The 7,500-nt window shown below is 35.1% G+C and overlaps 1 long non-coding RNA gene across 1 annotated transcript in view; it reads left to right on the plus strand.

Annotated features, from left to right (window-relative positions):
• The window catches only part of LOC136844219 (uncharacterized), a 293,503-nt gene that overhangs the window by 107,864 nt on the left and 178,139 nt on the right, over positions 1-7,500 (plus strand). Inside the window, exon 3 of the long non-coding RNA XR_010854773.1 lies at positions 2,942-3,000. This is a non-coding gene — a long non-coding RNA (uncharacterized lncRNA). The remainder of the gene's footprint in view (positions 1-2,941; positions 3,001-7,500) is intronic.

The following is a 7,500-nucleotide window of genomic DNA, read 5'->3' on the forward strand; positions in this document are numbered from 1 at the left end:
GCCTCGGCCTCAGTAAGTGTAGTTTTTCTTTTCTCAAGCATGTTTTTCAGTGATTGATAATGATTACGAAATCTGTATCTTCGTTGTCGTTATCAAGATCTTTGTTATATTTTTCATTATAACCATCTTCATTCATACCATTACATTCATTATCTAATAAAATTTTCCCACCCTATGAAAAACATGTTTTACGGCGTATGCTTAAGTTCGAATTGTAGATAGGAAAATAAGCGTAAGGAAATAGTAAAATAATTTATTGTGTGCAGTAGGTTGCAGGAGTCTTTGATTGGCAAATCCATTACATAGCGAATCTTTTGTCGTTTTATTCGCGATTGCAGTGTTTGCCTCGATGTGATGTTCTTTCTTTGTGCCTAGTTATCCATTGTTTCTTTTTATTTTGTGGTTCTTACCTTAGAGAACCACGATATAAGAATTCCTTTGAAACTTTATACTTTATTTTACAATCTCTCTCTCTCTCTCTCTCTCTCTCTCTCTCTCTCTCTCTCTCTCTCTCTCTCTCTCTCTCTCTCTCTCTCTTTATATATATATATATATATATATATATATATTATATGTGTATATATATGTACGTATGTATGTATGTGTATACATTCTGACGAACTGGATGGTGACCTGTCCTATTTTTGAGCACTTTAGAAATCAATGTATATAGTTGTATATTTATTCATTTCAGACATGTTTTAGAAAATTCGATCACAGCATCCGTCCCGGGTTTTTTGTGGTCCTTCTGTGTTTAATGACTGAGACTCTTTTAATACACATATCCTTGTTCAACCTAGATATCAATTATTCTCCGAAGTCCATTTTTCGAAACTGATTGTTTCTCATTTGGATCTTATTCTGTCAAATTAAGTTTTCTCTGTCGGTCTTTGATTACGAGGGAGAAAGTCACATACGTTTTACCTTGAGGCATTAGAGGGAAGGAGCGCTCTGAGTATTTAGTAGTACTGCTTATGAGGTGGAAAGGAAATTGCAGCTAAGAGTGAATTCGAAAGAATGCAATGATGATTTTGTCAAACAAGAATATGGTCTCTCGTTACTAAAGGGGAAAAGTGTACTAGATTTCTGGAATACAATGATGCGTTTTTATGATGAACTAATTATTTGTGGAATCCCTCCCCCCACCCACTGACACTTGTGCGTTGCTCTCTCTCTCTCTCTCTCTCTCTCTCTCTCTCTCTCTCTCTCTTTCTTAGTTCCTCATTGGATGGGTCGATATCGTACTCGGCTAGCACTCTCCTAGGCCAGCGTTCGATTCTCCGGCCGGCCGATGAAGAATTAGAGGAATTTATTTCTGGTGACAGAAATTCATTTCTCGGTATAATGTGGTTCGGATCCCACAATAAGCTGTAGGTCCCGTTGCTAGGTAACCAATTGGTTCTTAGCCACGCAAATAAGTCTAATCCTTCGGGCCAGCCCTAGGAGAGCTGTTAATCAGCTCAGTGGTCTGGTTAAACTAAGTTATAAATCTATATATATATATATATATATATATATATATATATATATATATATATACACTCTCTCTCTCTCTCTCTCTCTCTCTCTCTCTCTCTCTCTCTCTCTCTCTCTCTCTCTCTCTCTCTCTCAAACTTCATATATATATATATATATATATATATATATATATATATATATATATATATATATATATATATATATATATATATATATCTCTCTCTCTCTCTCTCTCTCTCTCTCTCTCTCTCTCTAAAACTTCATATTTGAGTATAAAGCTTATTCGTTTAGGGATGTGATGTCCGTACAGATTTACCGTACTCCGTTGGCAGAAGGAATACTACTTCATTTAAATAATGATCAATATGCGTCCATTTGTTAGAGTCATTAGATACACAAATATTTACCTTGAATAAGTAAGCAGAGAAACTGACTCCTCTATTACGGAAATAATATGGAGTTTATATTGTTAGTATTTTAAATTAAACCCACAAATTCGACACTTGCAAAGCAGTTGCGGTACAGTTTAAAAAATACAGAACTAAATTTTCCTGTGAATTTTTAGTATTATTTTAAATTCAAGCCGTATCACAAAACAACTTGAAAGTAAAGCAGCAAGCCACAGAATTTGAAAAATATGGTTTGTTCCATCTATAGAAGTTGGGCTGGAAGGAAATTGCGGACAGAGAGAGGAAAAACGAACAGTAGCAAGTTCACTAGAATTGGCAGCAGACTCCTTTATTACTTAACCTCTCTCTCTCTCTCTCTCTCTCTCTCTCTCTCTCTCTCTCTCTCTCTCTCTCTCTCTCTATATATATATATATATATATATATATATATATATATATATATATATATATATATATATATATATATATATATATGTGTGTGTGTGTGTGTGTGTGTGTGATGTGCTTGTGTTATGTGCTTAACCCTCCGGGTCTGTTATCTGTAAGTCTTTTAAAATTATATTGCCAACACCTTACATTTCCCACCATGGCTGCAGTGCAACTAAGTCGACTAACTATCATATTCATAACTCTGTCCTGGTCAGTAGCGACAAAAATGACTTTTCAGGAAACTGGCATAAGCCCCTCACTTCTTGTTTGGTTCTGTTAGTAAGCGTTTGGCTCAAACTTTTTCGGAGGACGAAGGTATGGTGCGCAGGGCTTGGAAATACAGTAAGCTAATTGCGCCTGTGTCCCCGGGAGATTTTTAGCCAACTTCTACCGTTAAAGTATAAAGGAAAAATCGGGCGAAAAGGGTTGTCAGTTTATAAAATTGTTTTCGAGGAATACAAATTGTTTTCGAGGAATACAAATAATTATTCACTACATAATTATGCTTCTTGGTACTTAAAAAAGGACAATAATACTCGTCCCATTCAAAATATTGATGTTCATTTAATGCTCAGGGAATGAGGCATCAATATTTAACCTCCTGATCCTCATTTCTTTCTCAGGGTCGTTTAGCTCTGCACCCATTCCCCGTGAAGAGGAGACTGATGACCCAGAGATAAAGGTAAGTTTCCTTGTCTTTCGAATGAGTCGTATTTCCTTGTGTGTTTTTCTATGTGATACGTAAGAAAATAAATATGTTTTGGATGTTTTGATCAAATATTTACATCCTCGCAATTTCTTGTTTATTACACTTTATGCACGTGTTGTATTTCCTTCTCTTGAATTTTTCGTCTATGAAATGATGTTTAATGGGTTCAATTCGCCCATTTTCATGCTCAGTTTTATTTATTTTTTTTTTTTCTGTTGTTTTGTTATATTTTGTTTCATATATATCGCATACTGGATTTTTATTTGAAACTCTAAACGGGGGTTTGCTTTTGAAAAGTTCGCTCGCGACTTTGACGCGGATTGTTTGACCTGCTCCCCGGCGTTGTTTGAATAGTCTCCGACTGGCGTTACCAGGATGCTCTTTCTCTCTTAGTCTCTGCAAGGTTCGTGATTTTAGTGTGTTCTGTATCAGAGTTTGTTTGTGTGTATGTATGCGTATGTTTTATCTGTGCATACAGTCGTGCTTCGTGTGTAAATTTTATTGGAATAAATGTTATATTGTATATTTAAGGACATAATCTTGCGTATTTACAGATTATACAAATGTATTTATCCATGTCATTAATTTGCTAGATTTCTAGAGCTATGGTCAACAAATGCTCAAATTTAAAGGAAAAATTGTGGTTTCAAGCTTTGATTCAAAACTTAATGCACCAGCAATGGTCACGTACTGGTTGTATAATATATTACATTCGAAAACTTTCATGACACGCAAGCTCACATGAATTCTTTAAGAAGTTCTCGTCAAGCCATTGCAATCTGTACATCAGTAAATCACCTGTTGTGCAATGACCCGTTTGTTTTTCAGTATCGTTTTGTCCGACAGTGCATCTGTCATGCTTATCCTGTCGCCACAACTCCTCGTACACAATTGGAGATTTCAGCTAAATCTGGCACAAAGTAGACCACCATGCATAAATGTTCACGCAAAGGAATGTAGTCCGCCTGTCTGTACGTCTATCTGTCCACCGGTGTGTCTCGCACTTACCTTGTAATCGCAACTACAACACTGCTAAAGGGATTCAGGTCAAACTGGGAACGAAGGTAGGCCACCATGGATAGATTTGCATAAAATGGCATTGTCTACTTGCTTTCATGTTTTCTCTGTAAACTACTTATGAACCATAGTGATCTATATCATGCTCTGCATAATTAAAATGTTCCCCAATGTGCCGTGTCATAACAACTTCTTCTACATGGTTAAAGACATTTTATTTAAATTCGGGACAACAGTAGATCATACATAGATGTGTATGAAGGGAGATCACCCCTCTCTCTGTTTTGATTTCATCATCCGGAATGTTCACGGAGAGAAGTTCATCGGGGTTTGGAAGGATGCATGCATTGCTTTAGCTACCCGAGCACAATGCGTGCTGTTGATATTATTTTACGTACATTGTGCGGTTATCTGAAGGTTGGTTGGTTAAATGCAATTGTTTCGGTCTTTCATTTTCCACCTGATTCAATTATTTTTATTTTCCATTTTCAGAACTCGATGGCATTCTAGAAGCAATAACGCTGTGAGTACCAGTTAGTTGACTCTTAAATATTAATGTACTTGGTTATTTAACGTATGAAATCATGTAAAGAGTTTTTTATGTGTTTAGAATAGCAGCGCATTGTACTAAAGAGTGATATACTTTAGTCCGTCTGGTGAAAACAAAACAAATAACTTTTAATCATAACCTGAAGACAGGTACTGAAGTTTTATATATATATATATATATATATATATATATATATATATATATATATATATATATATATATATATATATATATATATATATATAGAAAACTTCAGTACCTCTTCAAGTTATGATTAAAAGTTATTTGTTTTGTTTTCACAAGACGAACTACAGTATGTCACTCTTTAATGCAATGCGCTATTATTCTAAACACATAAAAAACTCTTTACATGATTTCATACGTTAAATAACCAAGTACATTAATATCTAAGAGTCAACTAACTGGTACTCACAGCGTTATTGCTTCTAGAATGCCATCGAGTTCTGAAAATGGAAAATAAAATTAACTAAATCACGTGGAAAATGAAAGGCCGAAACAATGCCATTTAATCAACCAACCTTCATAGATATATATATATATATATATATATATATATATATATATATATATATATATATATATATATATATATATATATATATATGCCAATATTCATTTTCGTCGTCGGTGAGCTTTGTATCTGTCGCACTAATTTTGGGAAAAACGAATTAATATCCCTTCCTTCTTGGTTTCACATTCATGTCTGTCTTATGCAATTTTTGTCTCTATTGTAACTCCTATTATCGATATATTTGTAAAGGAAATATTTGCTGCAGATCACGCCATTAGTTATATTAATTTTTTTTTTCTTTTGTGGATGGCGTTACTTTGCTCTTGCAATTATATTCATTTGGCTTGAGTCTCCTCTTTGAGGTAGACCTGCTACCAAACTGTTCTTAGAGAGAAAGAGAGAGAGAATATTAGTTAAAGAATGAAATAAAGTATGTATAACGTTTTATTAAGAGAACTTTGGACTAATAACGAAAGTTTCTGTTCTAAAGTAAGAAACTTTGAGAATAAAATAAACATGATAGTATAACTAGTAATTCTGTCGCTCGGTAAGGCGCGTTAAATTTGCTAATATCATTGTTAATAAGGTTAATATTTAAGATAATGATAGAGATTCGAGGACAATTGTCGTTTTACCTCTTCCTAGTCATGTTTTCTTTCGTACACTTTGTAGAAAACTAGAGTGAAGAAACTAAGCAAATAATGAAGTTTCAGTATATATATGAAAGCAATGATGGCGAAATGCGTTACGCATGATTTTATCCTCTGATATGGATAGGTTCGAATGTTGAGATACGTGTCATTTGTCAGGTAGTATAATAACTTCTTTCATTGCTCCCATTTTCACCTCCGACACGGAGGCAATCGTCGATTCAGTTTGTATGCTTGTTCTGTTTTTGTTTTTCTTTTTAGATTTTGAAAAAAATTTGTGGGAACATGAATATAGGGAAAAGAGACCTTTTTAAGGGGCGGTTTTATTCTGCCGTGGCCGAACAGTCTCGTTAGGAAACGTTTTCACTCTCGAGCGCCTGGTGGTTAGTGATTCTGGATTCATTGTGGTGAAGGGAAGTTTCCTTTAATGTTTTTCCTTATGCCTGTGCATGACAGTGGTTGGCTTCTGAAGGCATAAATTTTTTATGGTTTATTTTTTTGCGGCAGGTGCTTGCTATGTCAAAGGTTTTTATTTACTCTTGTATAATTTAGAGCCGTTGCCTCGTTTTTCCCCTCCTAAAGCTGAAGTGTTGATTAACCAGATTTTAGGTTCCGGTCTTCCTAATTGCTCTTCATCTCTCCTTTTGAAACTTGCGATCCTACAATGTCATTGTTCACAGTTGCATTGACTGTTGGATTTGCTTACAAAAGTTTCTACTGGTCTGGTTGGGCTGGAAAAGCTTTTGAAGTCACAGACCCCCTCTCTCTCTCTCTCTCTCTCTCTCTCTCTCTCTCTCTCTCTCTCTCTCTCTCTCTCTCTCTCTTTAACTGACACACCCAGCGGCAAGGTCTCAAGTTTAATCATTATCAAAGATTAGAGAATTAGAGAGGGCTACTGACTTCTATTATCGGTTAAATACAGGATCAAATAAAGACATTTCTCGTTTAGACGTTCTGTGTCCATAAATCACACTTAGTTATTTTGAAGCGACCCTATTTTAGTAATTATGACGAATGATAGACAAATGTTTAATGATTAATTTGCTTATTGGTTGATTTATTTTTATTGGTACTCCGATATAAAACAGGAAATCATAGAAATTTGTTCCACACTGGTATGACATATTCAGTGTTTCTATTTGTTCGGGTTTTATCTTTTTTAATAGGATGCTGCTGACCGTTGCTATTTTAATGCACCGTTGCTCATTAGGTAATTGCACCGAGGCTAATGAGTATTGCTGAACAAGGGCATGTTTTGGCTTGATTTAGAATTTTCCTTTTATCATTCATAACTTTTTGTTAATGGTGACAGATATTTTTTGTTGATATCCGATTACCTTTCACGGTATGTATACAAGCCATACGACCCTGTTAGTACTAAATTTGTATCCAGCAGTTGGCATTGTACTGATACCCATGATAAAAAAAAAAAGGAGAAGCTTTAGTTCTGGCCAGTTTTTCTGCCAATTACTCGACTTCACCTTCCATAAGTTCTTTATCTACACTCGATGTGTAGGACAGCTGTGAACCTATAAGATACGAAATATTCGTTTTTTTATTTGTACGCGTTTATCATATACTTGGTTACACTCTGGTTGATCGTCTGTTTTCTGATACACGCGTTTAGGCGTCATCCTTCTTCGTATACACACACACATACATTCTCTATTATTCTCTTTCCCACGTATTGTGTCACAAAATGAGCGGGTCGCACGTTGCCAGTG

The sequence above is a fragment of the Macrobrachium rosenbergii genome, chromosome 12, assembly GCF_040412425.1.
Source record: "Macrobrachium rosenbergii isolate ZJJX-2024 chromosome 12, ASM4041242v1, whole genome shotgun sequence".
In the NCBI taxonomy this organism is placed as follows: domain Eukaryota; kingdom Metazoa; phylum Arthropoda; class Malacostraca; order Decapoda; family Palaemonidae; genus Macrobrachium; species Macrobrachium rosenbergii.